Source organism: Cornus florida, unplaced genomic scaffold (genome assembly GCF_030987335.1).
Source record: "Cornus florida cultivar Cherokee Brave unplaced genomic scaffold, ASM3098733v1 CherokeeBrave_3.0.0_Hap2_Chr02, whole genome shotgun sequence".
Lineage (NCBI taxonomy): Eukaryota > Viridiplantae > Streptophyta > Magnoliopsida > Cornales > Cornaceae > Cornus > Cornus florida.
The window spans coordinates 49,469,198-49,489,724 of NW_026775572.1; the positions used below are offsets into that span (position 1 = coordinate 49,469,198).

A 20,527-nucleotide genomic window follows, 5' to 3' on the forward strand; every position below is an offset into this window, starting at 1 on the left:
TCACCGTGGGGTGCACCGGTCTTGTTCGCTAAGAAGAAAGATGGTTCTTTGAGGTTGTGCATTGATTACCGAAAGTTGAATCATGCCACCATCAAGAATAAGTATCATTTACCAAGGATAGATGATTTATTTGATCAGTTGAGGGGAGCCAGTTGTTTTTCGAAGATTGACTTGAGGTCAGGCTATTATCAGTTATGGGTTAGAGAGGAGGATATTCCAAAGACCGCGTTTCGTACGCGGTATGGACATTACGAGTTTCTTGTTATGCTTTTTGGTTTAACCAATGCGCCGGCGGCATTCATGGATTTAATGAACCGTGTCTTCCACGATTACTTGGATCAGTTTGTGGTAGTTTTTATGGATGATATTCTTGTGTATTCACGGACTCGGGAAGAGCACGAGGTCCATTTGGGTATAGTGTTGCAGATTCTACGGGAGCACCGTTTGTAGGCCAAGTATGAAAAGTGTGAGTTTTGGCTACAATAGGTGAAATTTTTGGGACATGTTGTCTCGGAAGGTGGGGTTTCAATTGATCCTTCAAAAATAGAGGCAGTTTTGAGTTGGGAGCAACCCAAGAATGTCTTTGAGATCCGGAGTTTCCTTGGCTTAGCGGGTTATTATCGGAGATTTGTGAAGGATTTTTCCCGTTTGGCAGCTCCTATGACCAGATTGACCAGGAAAGGGATCAAGTTTGCATGGAATGAGGCCTGTGAGTCATCATTTCAAGAATTGAAAACAAGGTTCACTACGGCTCCGGTGTTGGTGATACCTGAGCGTGGCTCGGGTTATGTGATCTATTGTGACGCCTCACGTGATGGTTTGGGTTGTGTACTGATGCAAGATGATAGGGTAGTGGCTTATGGGTCTCGACAGTTGAAGACTCACGAGCTTAACTACCCTACTCATGACTTAGAGTTAGCGGCAGTTGTATTTGCTTTGAAGTGTTGGAGACACTATTTGTATGGTGAGAGATTTGAGGTGTTTTCGGACCACAAGAGTCTCAAGTACCTTTTCTCCCAAAAGGACTTAAACAACAGATAGAGGCGATGGGTTGAATTCTTAGAAGACTATAACTTTGATTTACAGTATCATCCTGGCAAGGCAAATATGGTAGCTGATGCTTTAAGCCTGAAATCTCGTGGGACTTTGGCTAGTTTAGCCATTCGGAAATGGAAAATGCTGGAAAATTTGGCTGAAATGGGATTGTATTGTTTGGATGATGATGATGGCAGTGAGTCAGCATTCTTGTTTAGTCTCGTGGCTCAACCCACTCTTGTTAGATGGGTGATTGAGTCATAGAGACAGGATTCAGATTTGGATGCCATTTACACTTTGATCTCCAGTGGCGAAATCGTGAAGGATTGGACCTTACATGCAGATGGAGGTCTACGGTTTAGGGGTTTGTTGGTCGTTCCTACAGTTTGTCGTGAGGACGTCTTACAGGAGTTTCATACTTCCCGCTTTGCAGTTCATCCGGGTGGTACCAAAATGTATCACAATTTGAGACGTCAGTATTGGTGGAATGGAATGAAGAATGATGTTACACAATTTGTAGCTAAGTGCCTTACCTGTCAGCAGGTGAAGGCCGAACACCAGAGACCAGCTGGTTTATTGCAGCCGTTGCCGGTAGCGCAGTGGAAATGGGAGGAGATTGCAATGGATTTTGTGACAGGTCTTCCTAGGTCACGGGGAAATGAAGCCATATGGGTTATTATCGATAGATTGACTAAGACGGCTCACTTCTTGCCTATTAAGGCAACAAATGACGCAGAGACACTCGGTGTACTTTATGTGAAAGAGATTGTGAGATTGCACGGAGTTCCAGTGGCTATTGTGTCGGATAGGGATGCTAAGTTCACCTCGAAGTTCTGGGAAGGACTTCAAGCAGCGTTTGGCTCAGCGTTGCACCTTAGTACTGCATTTCATCCACAGACGGACAGCCAATCGGAGCGTACCATCCAGATCTTAGAGGATATGCTTCGAGCCTATGTACTTGACTTGGGTGGTAGTTGGGAAGATCACCTTCCACTTATTGAGTTTGCCTACAACAATAGTTATCAGGCGAGTATTCAGATGGCTCCATTTGAGGCGTTGTATGGTAGACCTTGTAGGTCTCCTGTCTGTTGGACTGAGGTGGGCGAGACAACCGCCTTAGGACCTGACATTGTACTCGAGACTACCGAGAAGATTAAGCTGATCAGACAGAGATTACTTACAGCTCAGAGCCGACAGAAGAGTTATGCAGATAGGCGGAGACGACCGCTATCCTTTGAGGTGGGAGACCAGGTTTTTCTTCTGGTTTCTCCAAGGAAGGGGTTGATGAGGTTCGGGTAGAGTGGCAAGTTATCGCCACGATTTATTGGACCTTTTGAGATCTTGGACCGCGTAGGAGAGGTTGCCTACAGACTAGCATTGCCACCACAGATGGACAGGGTTCATAATGTCTTTCATGTGTCGATGCTACGGACGTATGAGCCAGATCCGTCTCATATTTTGAGTTGGGTTGATGTGGACATTGATGAGGATGTTTCCTACGAAGAGGGACCAGTTCAGATTCTTGATGCAAAACAGAAGGTGTTGAGGAAAAAGACGATATCGTTGGTAAAGGTTCTTTGGAAGCATCATGGAGTTGAGGAGGCTACTTGGGAGCTCGAACAGGAGATTCGCTCCAAGTATCCAGAGTTGTTTTCTCCCTCAGGTATGGCCTGATTTCGGGGACGAAATCTTTTAAAGTTGGGAAGAATGTAATGTTGTGATATATATATATATATATATATATAATGCTAAAAGAAAAAGAAATAAAGCAAGTGGGCCCCACCCATGTTTTAAAACACACAAAAAGTGTATAAGGCATTACATGACCCACGACCCAACTGTTTTCTCTCTCTTTCTCTGCTGTATCTTTCCTCTCTCGGCATCTCACTACTTCTTTTTCTTTTTGCAATCTCAAAGCTTGATCTAGCTTTAAACTTTTGGATTTTGGTAGAGCATTGTGAAGCAAAGTTGGAGAGCTCGTCAAGGCCTTCAATTTGATAGGAGCCAATCATCATTTGGTGCACTCTAGGGAGTTCAAAATTCTAGGGTTCTTGGGCTTGGATTTGGGGATTTTGGGAGTTTTCACTTCCATTGAGGTAGGGGTGTTCTAATCTACAATTTCTTAGTTTTTTTGTGAATTTTTCCCCTTAAATTTGATCCTATGCATGCTAATTTTGATTATCTAGTTTGTGGTTGAAGTATGTTTAATTAAAATGCTAAATGTGTTCCATGTGTTATTTGAATTCATATATATGACTAGATTTATTACGGTGATTGAGCATGTTTGGTGTTGACATATTGTATGTCCTAAGATTATGTATTTTTTATTTATTTATTGCTTTGAAAGAAAATGATGCTATGGTCAATAAATAAATAAAAGAAATGATTGCTTAGAAATTTCTATTAAATTGTGATAATGATGTAAATGAAATGTGTGAGAGCCTATGGTTGAATTGATAAATCGAAACATGCACATTCATGCATTCATTGGGAAAGAGAAAGGAAAAAAAAAATATATATATATATATATATATATATATATATATATATATATATATATATTTTAACAAACGAAATTAGTTTGGGAAAAATATTTTTTTTAAGGAGTTTGCGAAAACCGGACGCCTAGGAGGCGCCTAGTGGTCCGTGGTGTTAGTGTAGTCTAGAAGGGATCATGGTTGAGCTAACTAGGCCAGATGCGACGCCTTGGAGGTGCCTTGTGGTCGTGGATAGTTAGTCAACCATCCATTCGTGACGCCTTGGAGGTGCCTTGGGTCGGATTACACTAACGGTTTTGGAAATTGAAACGGAAATGTTTCGAAAAATGGGGAGTAACGTTTGCATATTGCACTTTATGACATTGTGGTAAACTTGTGATTGGGTGGTATTTGTTACATACTTGTTATTGTATTTGAGAGTGTGTGTTTTCTTATAGCATGATCCCTTTCACTTTTAATCTATTCCTTGTATGGATTCACGGGGATATAAGAAGTGTGTCTTAGACACTTCCTACTGAGCTTATGCTCACCCCATTATTTCTAACATTTTTCAGGACATGGAAAAGAGGTGGCGGACGACGATCCACCACGATTTTAGACGAGCACGGAGACCTATTTTATTTTTTTTGCTATCTTTTGTATTAAAACTCTCTAATATTTTGTAAATGTAATATTAACTAACTCGTAAAACTTTAGTTTAATTAGTATAATGTTGTAAGCCATGGACTTTTAAATTCTAACTACGCTTTTTGGACTGTAACTTGATATAACCAACGTATGTTCCTTGTTGGATGAGATGGAGGAATGGGATTTTGTATGTATGTAGTCACTTTGGAGATATGATATAATATATGTATATTGCGTTGGGACAAGATATGTTAGATTTAAGGCCCAGGGAGGCCATTGTAATTATTTTTTTTTTTTTGTATTTCAACAGGTTGTTTAGAGACATTTTATGCGGAGGTTATGCCGAAATTTTTTATAAATTTTTATTATTATTTTGGTATCCCATTTGGGTCGTTACAATATGGATAGCTGCTCGATTATCACAAAACAACGGAAGAGGAGTTTGAACTCCCAAACCAAGTTCTTCAAGGAAATATTGTAGCCACGTCAACTCACTAGACGTATGAGCCATCGCCCTATACTCAACTTCAACACTAGACTGTGCTACAACTGTTTGCTTCTTATTATTCCACGTAACTAGATTACCTCTTAAGAAGGCGCAATATCCTGTAGTGGATCTTCTGTCTGAGGGCAAACCAGCCCAAATATAAAACCATCCACCTTAAGGTGCCCATTGGATTTATACAACCACCCTAGACCCGGAGCTCCCTTGTGATAATGGCTAATCTGAATAACAACATTCCAATGTGGCACCCTAGGAGCTCCCATGAACTGACTCACCATACTAACAACATATGAGATATCAGGCCAAGTAAAACACTATGCCAGGCTAATGATCTGTCTGGCATGTGCGAAGAGTGAAGACCAAATTTTAAAGTTGCCTTAAATTTTTTTTCCAAATCAGGCTCTTGGTGATTGTTTCAAACCATAAAGAGCCTTCTTTAAGCGACATACACTATGTCGATACTCCCCCTGAGCGACATAAACAGGTGGTTGCTCCACGAAAACTTCTTGAGCTAAGTTGCCATGTAAGAGCACATTCTTAACATCCAACATAAACAAGGGCCAATTATTCTTTTATTTTTTTCTGCTTCAATTGTTGATTCTCAAGCAGAATTGTGCATGCCAGCCTTGTTTCAGCTGTTGCCCTTTTGCTTCAGCTGTTACTTTCTGTCCGTCATGTTCTTCTTAAAAGTGGTAGGTAGGTAGGTTTTGAACCATTGTTACCTCGTTGTAGATGTTCTTGGATTCTCTCTCTCTCTTCCTCTTGCTCTTCTAAACAAGTGTTTAGGTGGTGTGACTTGGAGCAGAATAAAATTTTCGCATGCTGTAGTCTCGTTGCTTGTCATACTAGTTGACGGTGTGTTCCAATATAGTCTCTAAAACACATGGAAGGCTTGTGTATGTCCAATTTGATCGAGTGAATCCAATTCTTTTATTATGATGTTGGAACTACATTTTCCTTTTTGATCATGAGAACCAGCCTACAGCCTCCATGATAAGATATAGATGAGGTCATTCTGCGAATTCCTTAGTTCTCCCCACATTTTTACAACTGGAGTTGTGGTGGGAAGAAAATCTTTTTTGAACTATGTTGGCCAGACATGAGCATCCTTAGTTTTCATGAACTTCCAAATGCCACATTAATTAGTTGCAGATTGTTGCTTCTATCCTTGCTCTATCTTTTATTTGATGACTTCTTCTTTCCTTGTGACAGTTTCAATTCGAAGGTCGTGCACCTTCATGCTTAAAGGTACTATAAGCTGCTTTTAGATTCTGCTAGACTTAAAATGTTTTTTTACTGTCGGTCATCTTCTTGTCTGTAGCAAAAATTGATTTGATCATGTTGTTTGTGTGGCAGTCCCATTGGGAAATGCAGAAAAAGCGCAGCCGGGTGAGACAGGTTATAGAATATGAGCATCAATGCCTGAAGGTGGTGGAATTTATAGGTTGGGTTGGCCTCACACCTGATTTTGAGCTTGCAATGTGCCTACTTGAGGGTGTTGTTTCACTTGAAAAGATGATTATTGATACTCGCAATCCGAGTTTTTCAAAAACTTGGGATTTTCAAGAGCAGGAGACAACAAATATTGGTAGGGAAGCCGCCATAGAGCGGGCCAGGCAGCTGGAAGCAAAACGACCTCCGCATGCTGAATTAGTTATACTTTGATAATAACACTTGTAGAGCCATGCTTATGCTTAAAAATAAAACGTCATACTAATGTTATTGTTTGTAAGAATGATTAGGGATTGTGATACATATTGTCAAGTCAATATTTATTTTGCCATCAGGAATGATGTTGTTGTAATGTAGACCTTATTAAGGTTTTAGATGTTTCTTTGTTATTATATTGGCAAAGTTCTGAAGATGTTAAATTCCATAAATTTCTAGCTAGTACATAGAAGCTTTGTTGCAATATCAAATGAGATCATCTGGACTGCATCTAAAATAATTAACCCAAAAAAAATAAAATAAAAACCTATCGTCCAATAAGTTCCCAGAGAAAAGAAAAAAAGAAAAAAACTTACCTGCGACTTCCAAAACAGAGGCACCTAGGCTTTGTAAATATATATACCTTGCCCTATTCTTTTGACCAATAATAAAAGAGTAAAAAGTGTTGCACTTCAATTTGAGGACCATATCATATTGTTAAATCTTAGCGATGGACTAATTAAGTCATAATTTTTCGGGCTTCCCCAAGTGCTCGCAGCCCTTCCCCCGAGCACTCGGGCTTCAAAAACAGATTTTTGGGCTCAAAAACAGTAGCCAGAAGCCCTTAGCCGAGTGCTCAGGGCCTGCCAGACGCGTTCGCCCGATGCATGCGAGTGTTCGCAGGGTGTCATCTGAGTGCTTGCACCTCCTTTTTCAGTACTGATGAGCCGCTTTCAAACGGTCATATCTTCCTCGTTTTAAATCCAAATGGAGTCATTCTTCATATCAAATTGAAGCATTTTTCATTATCTTTCCAATGGTATCAATTCTATTCCCAGATTCCAATCCCACTAGGATATATTAATATTTTAATAAGATAGTGTCGGGAAATCATTTAGACCGGGAAGATCTAATTGTGGAAAACCAAGTCTACGGTTATGGAACTTCTTGGAGAATCACATGATGACTTGAATGAGTAAAATTAAATTTACCTCCTTTGACTTTCTGAGAGTCAAATTATCCCTCTTCCTTGCATGAAATGATCATAGTACCCTTGTGCGTCCTTGGGTGCAGGCAAGGACCCAGTTATATAATTATAGAGTTTTACATTGAACACTATTTTATTAGGAAATGAATTTGAAAACCTTAATGTTGGTTAGAAAGCTTTAATTTGAATCTGTTGAAAACCATTTTAAAAGTTAATTTTGATAAAGACTTTACCTTGTGAAAATTGACCTCTATGTCCTAAAAGAATCACTGAAAATTAAATGTTCGGACGTTTGTGATGGTCTTTATATATTCGGAAACTGGACCCAATAAATAATATATTACACACCTAATTTCCAGTCCGTTTGACCACTGAGTGAAGGATCAGAAGCCAGTTTATGTGCAGTCAAGTTCAGCAGAAAAGCTCGATCGATCATCAATCGATCAAAGTTACACCAAAATTGCTCGACCCAAAGCTCGATCAATCGAGAAAACCCAGAAGGTGGCGACTGATGCATCAATCAATCGCACAGAAGCCCAGATTCGATAAAAGACATGTCTCTAAGTCCAAAGAGGTTTCTAAACTTTCCAAAACATAAATAATAATAACTTTCCAAACTTTCCAAAACATTCCTAATAAACTTCTAATCACTCCACACTATAAAAAAAAAAAAGTATAAGAGTTCTTTAAACATAATTAATAATAAAAATATTAATAATAATAAGAGACACAACTACACAATTGCAAGAGATTGGGAGCTTTATTTTTCGATCACAAGTGAGGTTTTTCTTAAAATATCCCGTTATATTGTGTGATTAAGTTCTAAAGCAAAGAGCTTCGTTTTATTACTTAAAAGTTTAATCAACCACATCACCTAAACGTCAAAGGATTGGACGATTAGTCATTGGAGAGCCTATTGATTGATAATTCAAGTTCAATTGACTGTTAAAACGGACATTAAGTAAAAATTATAGAAGTGCTGAAGAGACCTATTCACCCCCTTCCAATTAGGCATAGTACCAGAGCATATCAATTGTAGAATTATCAACTACTGATATGGTTTTAGTAATCAGGTTTATTTTTTTATTTTTTTTATTTTATATTTTTTTCGGAAGGTTCAAAGGCACCAAATTGGAGATATTAACAAGGCTCGAACCTAGGCGGACTGTGCCCAGGCCAACACCTTACCAACTCATCTAAGCCCCTGGGGGCTAGTAATCAGCATATTGCTAATTAGAGTTGACCAAGGCAAATACAAAATTGTAAACATTTCCCAAACTAGATTTTTTACTAATAAATAGTAGCTTGATTTCAAGAGACCTAGTATTGCAATTAAAACAGTTTGAAGATCAAATGATTCAACCTAATTGTATTTTGAATACAGCAAGAAAAAAACACAAATAATGTTGCCAAAGGTGAAACAAGGAGGGCAAATGTTCTCCCATCAATTACAGCTCAAACTAATTTGAAAGGAATTTCTTTTGATAAGTAATTTGAAAGGAATTCAAAACACAGGTCACTTTATTTCCTTGTTAGAAAATTTATGCACACAACACATGTAAGACAAACTATACACAATAATATTATATCATTATACATGGACTTAAATATATTCTGAGAGAGAAGAAAGGGTACGTCCTAACCAGTGGAAACTTGGTGGTATGAACCTAGGCCTTCTATAAACAAGAAACGGCGGAGAATAGGAAACTTATCAACGCCCGCCATGTCAGCATTTGATAAGTGACACCCACAAACGCTGCATATCCATTTTGTTGCAAACGATAGTCAGTGGTTTGTTCATAAATAGAGACTTAATGCTGTGAAAAAGAGCTGCCTGTTGAGCAATGCTGTACCCACATGAACCAGAAATGTCCAAGAATAACAACACAACAGCTCTTAGATGTGCTAGAGCTATGATACTGCATATCTCAATGATATTACGATCTTCAAACGGCCTATGCAAAATCCTTGGTGTATCAATCACTTGATACCTAAGGTATTAATTTATAGTCTGTATGACCAACAAACAGTGACTTGGTAGTGAAACCATATGGCTGAACATCCACATCTGCATGCCCTGGTTATTTTGTTAATGAAAGAGCTCTTGCCTACATTTGGGTACCCAGTAGCCTAGCCATGTGTTTCCTGATCTCTTCAAGATAAGCCAAACTAGGGCCAATGCACTTTGTCACAGTACACATGTGGCCAAGAGCAACAACCTTCAGAGCCTTGCATCGGTAAAGTGAGTCACCATATTTTAACAATTTCAAATAGTCCTTTGCAATCTTACCAATGAGATTCCTTGCAGTATTAATTTGGCCAAGGGCAAGCTTGTAATGGTCTTTGTTGTAGAGAACATGAAGAAGATCACCATAAAGTGGATGGATATCATCAAGCCGAGGGAACTCCTCAATGATGGTGGAAAGCTTGTCGTGAAAGCTCTGTTGTGTGTACTTCATTTTCCGCATGTAAAACTGACGGATGCGAGAAATAGCATAACCTTTGTGAACAACAGTCGATGTTCGACGTTGTGTGTAAGAAAGGATGATATCAACAAAGTCCTTCCCAGTGGGGACAATTGTGATTTTCTTAAAGTCGTAGTGTGTTATGAAATAAGGATCGAATAGGAGTTTATGAGACAAGAAAAAATAAATAATACACACACAAACGAAACAAGGATTTATGTGGTTCGGCTATGCCTACGTCCATGAGAAGAAGATTGAATAATATTTTACTATGGAAATAAAGAGATACAAGACAAAGTGACTCATACTCAAAACCCAATTACACCCAAGCTCAAAAATACTTGGTGTCCAAGTATATTTCAAAGCTTCCTTTGGAAGCCAAATGACACTTGTTGTAACGACCCTCACCCTGGCCAAACACAATATTGTCCGCTTTTGTCTCACCCAGACCAGAGACTTCTCAGGGGGTCACCCATCCTGGTACTACTCCAAGTTAAGCACGCTTAACTACAGAGTTCTGATGGGTTCACGGCCATCACAGCTTTAAAACACGTTGTGTCATAGAAGGGTGTTGAATCTACATATAACACTTGCCCCATCCACACCCAGACGATGTGGGATTGTGCACCTGTAACTCGCCCAGTGTGGTAGCCTACTGGTGCCCCCTGCACACGCTCACACACACCCGCCCACAAGATCGCCACAATCACCCCCCCTTTGGGGCCCAACGTCCTCGTTGGCCACACTTTCGACTGGGTCAGGCTCTGATACCATTTGTAACGACCCTCACCCTGGCCAGACACAATATTGTCCGCTTTTGGCTCACCCAAACCAGAGACTTCCCAGGGGGTCACCTATCCTGGTACTACTCCAAGTTAAGCACGCTTAACTATAGAATTCTGATGGGTTCACGGCCATCACGGCTTTAAAACGAGTTGTGTCATAGAAGGGTGTTGAATCTACATATAGCACTTGCCCCATCCACACCCAAACGATGTGGGATTGTGCACCTGTAGCTCGCCCAGTGTGGTAGCCTACTGGTGCCCCCTACACACACTCACACACACCCACCCACAAGGTCGCCACACTTATTGCCCAAGAATTTCTAAGCTTCCTTTGGAAGCTAATTTGGAAGCTTCACCATCACACTTCTGTAGCCAATATGTAAGTTTTGTGCAAGTTGGGTTATAAAAATTTTTGAGCCACATAATACAACAAATCTCCACCTTGGCCAAAAATTTCAAATGAGCCAATGTATCTCTGCTAAACAACCTGTCCTTTCCACAAAACAAATTAATTAAGAATTTTAGTTAAGTTTGAGTCATCCTCAAACTCAACCCTCGGACTCTCATTCTTCAACCCATGTATGCCTTGCGCAGCGACAAGTATACCTCCAGCATTTCTATCAAACTCTAAATGCTTACCAAAAACAACCTCGGAAACTCTAAGTTTGACATCTCCTTTACCAGCCTTCTCCAACCGCCTATAAACCACTGATTGGTAATGAAAAGTCATCTCTCACCCTTATGGAGAGTAGGGCTATATACACAAATTTTGTAAGTCTGCAATAGAAACAAAATATGGAGCAAAATAGAATTTTATTAATTTATGAATGTGGAGTACAGTCCTTTGTAATATCTTTTACAAAAAAAGAATGGTCCTCTGATTCGATCTCCTTGTTTTTGGTTGGTTGGATCCAAGGGCTGCACAAGCTTGTTCTTGAATCACTGTGGAATTTGATGAAGAACGGCACGTTGTTGGATGTGCTTGATGTTCTTCGCTTTTGAGTTTTGATTCTGAATTTGTGTCTGAATTCTGAGTCTCTGGATTTCTGAGTCTCTGAACTTCTGAATTCTGAATTTGTGTCTAAATTTGTAGACTTCTGAATTCTGAATCTTCTCCCCTTTTTCTTCCTCCAGACCTCTATTTATAGGCTTCTTGGATTAATAGGATGATGACACGTGTCATCTCCTGATAAGGATAAAACTATAATTGGGCCGGGCCGGTTATATTGTGATAATTATCCTTAAAGATAATTATTCAAAATATATTTTATTAGGAATAATTATCATTTCATTTAATTATCTGGGCTGGGCTAATTAAATAATTTAAGTGGACCAAGCCTGGTAAATTAAATAATTTATTTAAACATTAGGCCTATATTTAATGGGTCCATTCGTTAAAACCAAAGCCCACTAAATTTTAGTGTCTACAAATTGCCCCCACTTCAAGTCCCAATTTTGACAAGACTTGTCTCTTTTTCCAAGTGGGACTTGAAGTTTCTTTTTTTGTTTTTTTTTTTTTTTTGTTTTTTTTTTTTTTTTTTCCATCTTAATTGTACTTTCCTATTTAAATTGAATTGTCCAAATCCCAATACAACTTGGAGGTATCTTGTTGCCTATATATACCTTCAATATTGTAGGATTTGATATCAATTCCAAAAATCTCTGAAGACTTGTCAGATCACAAATAATTGGTACGTCTGTTTCTTCTTCTTTTTTTTTCTTTTTTTTTTTTTCTCTCTCCACGCATGTAGGAGAACAATTTTTTTTTTTCACGCATACTGGAGCAAATTATTATTATTTTTTTTATTTATTTATTTTTTTTTTTCTAACCCCCTTTTTTTTTTTTTCTTTGCAGGGCTTGATTGGGTATAACAACTTGATTTGTGTCAACCGTAGCAGAAATTGAGTCCTCCTTCTAGACAACACCGATTTGAGCTTTGTTATCCATCATGGTAGTGTTCAAGTGTTTCGCAAAGCAAAAGCTGACTATCTTAGAGAGCGAAAATAGTCAACGAGTCCAAGGAACGACATTAAGTGTATATGACTCACTTTTTGGTCGCAATGCTATTCAAGTGCCTGATTCTAACAATAAACATTATTCATCTCATTGGACATGCACGGCCACATGCAAACTCACCGACTTTGGTCCTGATCAGATTAATGAAGAATCTATTGTCTCTAAAGCCTTGATACTAAATTCTTCACTTCATGAGAGAGTTGTTGAAGAAAACCAGTTTTCACTATTGGGTCTTAATGTTCAGGCGAAGAAAATATCATGGAGTATTCCCTATAAACTTCCTGCTGAATTGCTATACACCGAACTATATTGGGAGTGGTTAGAAGATGTCTTGGCGCGTTTCCATGACTTTCTATCAAAACAACAACTATATGGTGCTTTATTCGCCTCCCTATTTTCCTATGATCATCATGAAGATGTATTCAAAGCATTCCTTGAATGTTGGTGCCCAGCCACTAATACACTTCATTGTTCTATTGGCGAGCTATCAATTTCTCTTCGAGATCTATATATGCTAGGTGGTCTCCCTCACCAAGGAACAATTTATGATGAAGTTATTCCTTGTGCAGATGAACTATCAAGAGCTGGCAACAACAAAAATTCTATCCCTTTGAGTTGTCAATACCTATTTTTGGCCTTCCACAGACTTTCCAAGAAGTATAAAGGAGATCAGAATGTGAAGATATCTGACTGGATTAATTTCTGGTTTAAAGGTGCATCAAGACATGCCAAACCTTCAAAGAAATCAACAAAAAAATAAAGTTCACCGCCCTATGAGGACTCAAAATCCATCTGGTGTGATCCCTCCTGTCCGGTCGATGTCCACCAAAGAGAAAGAAGTATTTATCAACCTTGGTGTAGATGAAACATCGAGAGACACCACTTATCTAGCTGCTTTTTTAGCATGTTGGCTCTGCAAATTTGCCTTACCTGCACACCCTGGCAACATAATTCGTCCTGGGACTTTCAAGGTCACAAGCATGTTAGCAGATGGCTGCAACATTTGTCTTTCCATCCCGGTTCTGGCCAGTATTTACAGAGGCTTGAACGAGATTGTTTCCTCACCAGATCCTGGAAGCTGCTCTGCGATATTTCCTATTCACTATGTATTCAGATGGTTGAGTGAATATTTCAGAACTAATTTCACCATTCCTAATACCAACTATTGGCCTAGAATGACATTATATGCAGGCGAAGGAGGAGTAAGATACTTTGACCATTTTGAAGCCCAAAATTTATTCAGATCATGTAAAGGAATAAACTTAACTCGAATGGCTAAAAGATCTTCAAAAGAGCGACTTATTGTAGATAATGGCAAGATGAAAAAAGCTGACTTTGACACCCTAATCAATCTTCGATCATGTTATTTGACATTGCGCCAAAATGACCGTCTTATCATTGAGTCGTATAGTCCACACAGATTTAGCCGACAATTTGGGTACCATCAAGATATTCCTGGAAAATTAAAAAAAGACTTTCGTACTTGCACCTTAGAGGAATTTTTAAAGCATTGGAACTCATCCGTTCATTATTCTTCTGGTTGTGATGCGTTGCTTCCTTCAACCTTCAGCCACTAAAAATCCTCAGTTACCAGAGCATATGCCAAATGGTGGTCCAGCGTATATATTGATCCATTTACACAGAAAGAAACTACCTCAAAGCAATCTAAACGCACGATTTCCCCACCAGAGAAACCAACTAAAATCAGGAAGGTTTTAATTAAGGGGCTGAAGTCAAATCTCCTATCTAAGCCAGTGCCAAAGTTAACCATCAAATCTCATAATGATTATGACGTTGTTGGAGGATCTAGTAGCCATCACCAAACAGCAGAAGATGTCCCACCACTAATCAATAACCGTCGCCGTCGTCAGTTGTCAATGGAGTTAGATGAGGATATGAAAGCTTATGATGAGGATCGTAACTGGAAGCATGTCACCGACAAAGTGAGACTTGATTCAGTACAGGAATGTGTTGCCACTTCTCTTGATCAATTTTTTACTGGGGTACCTAGCAATTACCATTATTTTATATATAGATATATATATATTTTGTATATATATATATATATATATATATATATATATATATTTTGTAACTGTTATTTTATATATATATATATATTTTGTACTGCAAATTACCATTATTTATTATTATTTTTTTTTTAATAGATAAAAGACAGCAAGGGATTTCTTGGGGAAGATGTCGTCATTGTTGCTAACCCAACATGTACTGAAGAATCTATTTATGGACCATCTGCCTTAGAGTTGGCCACTGCGATAGGAAAAGGTACAGAGATTTCACTACAAAGAAGCAGAGTTAGTCAACACTCGGATGTTTTGGGGGTTGCTGAAGTGACTAGTCAAGCTATGGAGATGGTTGAAAATATTGGTAAAGATCATGTAGTTATCCCTTCTTTGATTTTAAGAGAACAGGGTCCACCCTTGCATCATGTTGCCCCTTCTGAAATGTCAATTTTCAATGCGGAAGAGATCGTTCTTGATGTTCATCGTCGTGCTGCTTTATTCTTTCCTAAAGAATATCACACGCGATACTCCTACCGATAAAATACCGTCTCGAGCACCTAAACTTCAAACACTTTATGAAGGACTCGCAAAACTCCCTAGAGACCATTCAGCTTTGAAAAGGCGAATTGACTCATATACCAATAATGCGGCCAATTATATTGCTACATCTTCTTCATATGCCTGTATGATGACTTCAGACTCTCAATCCCAACGATTGGCCAGTATTGATGCACAGCTCACCAACGCTAGGTCTATAGAAGATGATGGTTTGAGTGAAGCTGAATTTAAAGAAGCTAGATTAGTGAAAGAATTGCAGGAAGCCAGGGAAGAGACTCAAGGGCTTAAAGTCCTCATATCGACAACAGATGCACAGTTATCTCAGAAGAAGGAAGCCATCACCAAACTTTGGGAAGATCGAAAATCAATAGAAAAAGCTAACGTCATCTCGAATCGCGATCTTGAAGTAGTGAAGCAACTGGAAGAGATATTATGGCAAGAACGTGACGAAATTATCACTATGGAATTTTAGTATTGATCATCATTTTTTTTTTTTTCCAAAAACAAAGTTGTAACTTTGAATTTTAGCAATAAAACAAATGATTTATTATCTCCATTTTATTTACAAAGATGTTATCATTATTTATTTGTTTCACCGTTCACAGTTTATACTTTTGCGGGCCAGGAGTTTATAAAGAATTTTTTTTTTTTTTTTTGCAATCACAGTTTTAACTCATGTAGGCCAGGAGCATAGTGCAGTTTAAGCTCGTACGATCAGGAGCATTGCCTTCATGGGTAGTAGCGCTTCAGGAATTTGCCATTAATGGGCCCCACTCTTACTCCGTCTTCATCAATAATGAGATATGCGCCGTTAGTATAAACTTCGCGAACAACATACGGTCCATCCCATTTAGATACAAATTTATTTCCCTTGCGATTTATGACAATCGATCTACGAACAGCTAATACGAAGTCTCGAACTTGAAATGACCGAGGTCGAACTCTCTTATTGAACGCTTTAGAAAGTCGAGCTTGATAACACTCTAGCTGTTGTTGAGCTTCTAATCTCTTTCCATCCAATGCTTCCAGTTTTTGAAGACGTAAGATGGCATTTTCTTCACTTGTAAGACCTTCTTGTATGGCTATCCTTAATGAAGGGATTTGTTGTTCCAATGGAAGAACTGCTTCTACGCCATAGACCAGAGAATATGGAGTTGCTTGAGTAGGTGTCTGATGCGTAGTACGGTATGCCCATAATGCTTCTTCCATTCGCTCATGCCACTCTCGCTTTGTTTGGTTGACTACTTTCTTATTGAATGCTTCTGCGAGACCATTTGCAAGGGCATTGTACATGGAGGATTTACGTTGTTTGAATCCAAATTTCTCACAAAGGTCAGTTACCCAACTGTTTTTAAAATTCGTCCCGTTATCAGTGATGATGTATCGAGGGACACCATATCGATAAATAATGTTGGACTTGATGAAGTCAACCATTGTTTCCTTTTTCACATGTTTATAGGGTGCAGCTTCCGTCCATTTTGAAAAATAATTAGTTGCAGCCAAGATATACAAGTGGCCTTTTGAAGACTTTTCTAAAGGACCAACTACATCTAATCCCCATGCATCGAACGGCCATGACGTCACAGTAGGGTGTAATGGTTCCGGTGGTTAGTGTATGAAGTTGGCATATAATTGACAGGCTTGACACCTTTTTGCATACTCCAAGCAATCTTTGACCATGGTGGGCCAATAATAACCCATTCTTTTGACGCGAAAGTGCAGCTTTGGACCAGATTGATGAGCTCCACAAATCCCAGAATGTGCCTCCTTTATTGCATGCGTTGCTTCATCATTTCCAAGGCAGCGAAGGAAAAGGCCCTCATAGGAACGCCTATACAATGTATCGTTGTAATAGATGAAACGAGGTACTCGCCTTCGTATTTTAGTCTTATGGCGTAGGTCTTCGGGAAGCTTTCCATGTTCCAGATAATCAATGATAGGGATTCTCCAGTCTTCTTCCTCTTGTGTCCAACAAGAAACCACATTACTTTCTTCAAATTTATCCTCCAAGACTTGTGGCAAGACCCATCTTTGACATACAGGAACATCAACCAGGTCTTCATCAGTTAACGCCAATGTTGTAGCCAAATTTACCAAAGCATCAGCTATCCGATTTTCTTTTCTTGGAATGTGCTCTAGTATGACGCTATCAAACCGTTCCAACAAATGAGAGGCGTAACGATGGTACGGTACTAGATCATCTTTCTTAACCTCATATTCTTTAAGAAGTTGGTTGATCACCAACTTAGAGTCTCCATATATTTCGAGGTCCGTGATGTTCATCTCATTCGCCATTTGAAGGCCGATAATCAAGGCTTGATACTCAGCTACATTATTTGAGCAGTTTTCAGCAAGTGCAAAAGAGTATGGAATGACATGTCTCTTTGGAGAAACAAAAACTACACCTGCTCCAGCCCCATCTGATCGTGCTGTCCCATCAAAAAACATCATCCATGGAGGGAGGATGTCCACAAGGAAGACTTCTTCATCAGGAAAATCTTCAGAAATTTCCCAATCGGCTGGAATAGGATGGTCAGCTAAGAAATCAGCTAAGACTTGTCCTTTTACTGCTTTTCGTGGCACATAAATAATTTCAAATTCGTTGAACAAAATTGACCACCTCGCCAATCGTCCAGAAAGGACCGGCTTAGACATGACATATTTGAGAGGATCTGCCCTTGCAACAAGATGTATCGTATGAGCCAAGAAATAATGCCTCAATTTCTTAGAAGCGAAGACAAGTGCGAGGCATGTTTTTTCAATTGGAGGATAATTTCGCTCCGTCGGGGTGAGTCTGCGACTTAAATAATACAATGCCTTCTCTTTATGTTCTTCATTATTCTGAGCAAGTAAGGCACCCAGCGATTCTTCTTGCGCAGCAATGTAAAGTATGAGTGGCTTTCCAGGTACCGGTGCTCCCAATACCGGAGAATTGAGAAGGTACTTTTTGATGCTATCAAAAGCATTTTGGTATGATTGGTCCCAATTAAATGGAACATCTTTTTTTAGAAGTCGGTTAAAAGGCTGACAACGACCCGCTAAATTTGAGATAAACCGACGAATGAACGCAAGTTGACCTTGTAAACTTCTAAGTTCACGTAAATTCTTTGGTAGTGGCATCTTTTGAATGGCCTCAATTTTATTAGGATCAATCTCAATACCACGATGACGTACGACGTATCCCAGGAATTTCCCCGAAGTCACACCAAATGCACATTTAAGGGGATTCATCTTAAGTTGATATTTTCGAAGGCGATTAAAGACAGTACGTAAATCCTGTAAATGATTTCTTCGTTCTTTTGTCTTAACCACCAAGTCATCAACATGACATTCAACAATCTTGTGGAGTATGTCGTCGAAGATCCTTTGCATAGCGCGCTGGTATGTTGCTCCCGCATTTTTTAGTCCAAACGGCATAACTTTGTAACAATATATGCCTTTAGGAGTGCGAAAGGCAGTTAACTCCTCGTCCCTCGGAGTCATTCTTATCTGATTGTACCCAGAGTAACAATCCATAAAAGAGAGAGCTTCATGTCCAGTGGTTGCATCTACAGTGAGCTCGGGGATGGGAAGAGGAAAATCATCTTTTGGGCATGCCTCATTCAAATCACGAAAGTCCACACAGATTCGAATCTGTCCATTTTTCTTCTTCACTGGAACAATGCTCGAAATCCATGTTGGATATTTGACGTCACGGACAAACCCTACTTCAATCAGTTTGTTGAGTTCTTCCTTTATCCTTGGAACTAGCTCTGGACGGAAGAAACGTTGAGACTGCTTAATCGGACGTGTCCCACGTTTGACAGCGAGATTGTGCACTGCAATTTTAAGATCAAGACCGGGCATCTCTTTGTATGTCCAAGCAAAGACATCCTTGTACTCAGACAATAATTGAAAGTAATCATTTTCTTCTGAGGGGTTTAGGAATGCACTAACAAAAACTGGTTTGGGTTGATCGTCAGTTCTTAAGTTGATTTCTTTGAGTTGATCAACAGTAGCCTGCCCCCCATCTTCTAGTGTTGGTGGAGCTTTCTCGATATCATCTGGTTGTTCACAGTCAGGTTCCTCTTTAACACAAGACGATTCGCCAGTGCCTTCTATTCTATCCACTTTTGCTGATTGATTAGTAAATACAATGGTTCGCCTTCGGGCTTTCAATGTAACATCATTGGTGACATCTATCTCTGTCTTACGTTTCATTCGCGAAGGCACTAGGCTCTGAACCTCACTATTATTCACCACGTCGATGTTAGCTTCTTCTGACTTCACAATCTTGCTGTTTTTTAGTGGTGCATCATGGATAGTACCAATTCGAGAAAATACTGACTTTCGAGATTGAGGTTGTGCAGATTTTCTTCCTTGGTCATGAAAGCTCATTCTATTAAAAACAGAGTTACGAGGAAAATTGCTGATATGAGAACTTGAAACATTTGATTCTCGACTTGACAACCTGTTGAATACAGATGTTCGATCGCATGGAGCTCTTATACGGTCAAAGACTGATTTTTTATGCCCAGTCTGCTGATCTTGTTCATCCTCAACTTCTTCAAACCCAATGTATGAGGTGCTTGACTTCTTATCCCTCTTTGTGATTTGAATTCGAAGTGGCTTAGAAGCTACGAAACCGAGACCAGACTTAGGTGAAATGATTTTATGCCCTTGATCTTTCAACTTCTTCTGTGTCTCATTGAGGCCGTGCACCTTCTCACCGGTGACCTCAGCATTCAGTTTTCCAAGGCTTGCAGGATTTGTAAAATCATACCCGACTTAGCCAAGAGTTGGTATACTTTAGGATCGAATCCTTCGTCGGTCCTTTGTTTTGGAAGTGATAAATGATCAACTATAGATTGAGAAGGCCGCACGAACCCTTTAAGCTTTGGAAGGCGAAGACTTCTGAATCTTAGGGAGAGGAAGAGTTAACTCTCCTTTAAGCTTTTGAATATCTTCTTTTTCCTTGGTTTGTGACATCTTTAATTTTAATTCCTTAGTTTCAATTATCTCGATAACAGGTGCCTGCCCTTCTTGTCGCTGAGATTTTGGAACATACTTTAAAATAGGTTTCGTCCGATGTGCTTTTATCGAGACCCCTCGCGTTTTAGCTACCTTTACAATGTCTGTCACTGAAACGTCTAGTGGATCACTTAATGCTTCTTTTGCTTTTGTAGATTGAATCTCTTGTGTAGATGGAAGGCTTGGGATGGGCACTTCCGAAGGTGTATCATGATCGATATAGAACTTGGCATCGGCAAAATGAGATTCTGCCTCTGTAAATGGCTTATGATCCGCCACAACCGTTTGTACGCTATTTTTATAGAATTTGAAGCACTGATGAAGAGTCGATGGAATGACGCCATTACTATGTATCCAAGGCCTTCCCA

At 39.4% G+C, this 20,527-nt stretch overlaps 1 long non-coding RNA gene and 1 pseudogene across 1 annotated transcript; one reads left to right on the forward strand and one right to left on the reverse strand.

Annotated features, from left to right (window-relative positions):
• The first annotated feature begins 2,575 nt into the window (after positions 1 to 2,575).
• On the forward strand, positions 2,576 to 4,684 carry LOC132287022 (uncharacterized). The gene is made up of 3 exons (XR_009472912.1): positions 2,576 to 2,698; positions 2,987 to 3,131; positions 4,088 to 4,684. It is a non-coding gene; the product is annotated as an uncharacterized LOC132287022 (long non-coding RNA).
• A 4,607-nt stretch (positions 4,685 to 9,291) lies between these two features.
• LOC132296213 (nucleolar GTP-binding protein 1-like) lies at positions 9,292 to 11,280 on the reverse strand (annotated as a pseudogene).
• Between the last annotated feature and the right edge of the window lie 9,247 nt (positions 11,281 to 20,527).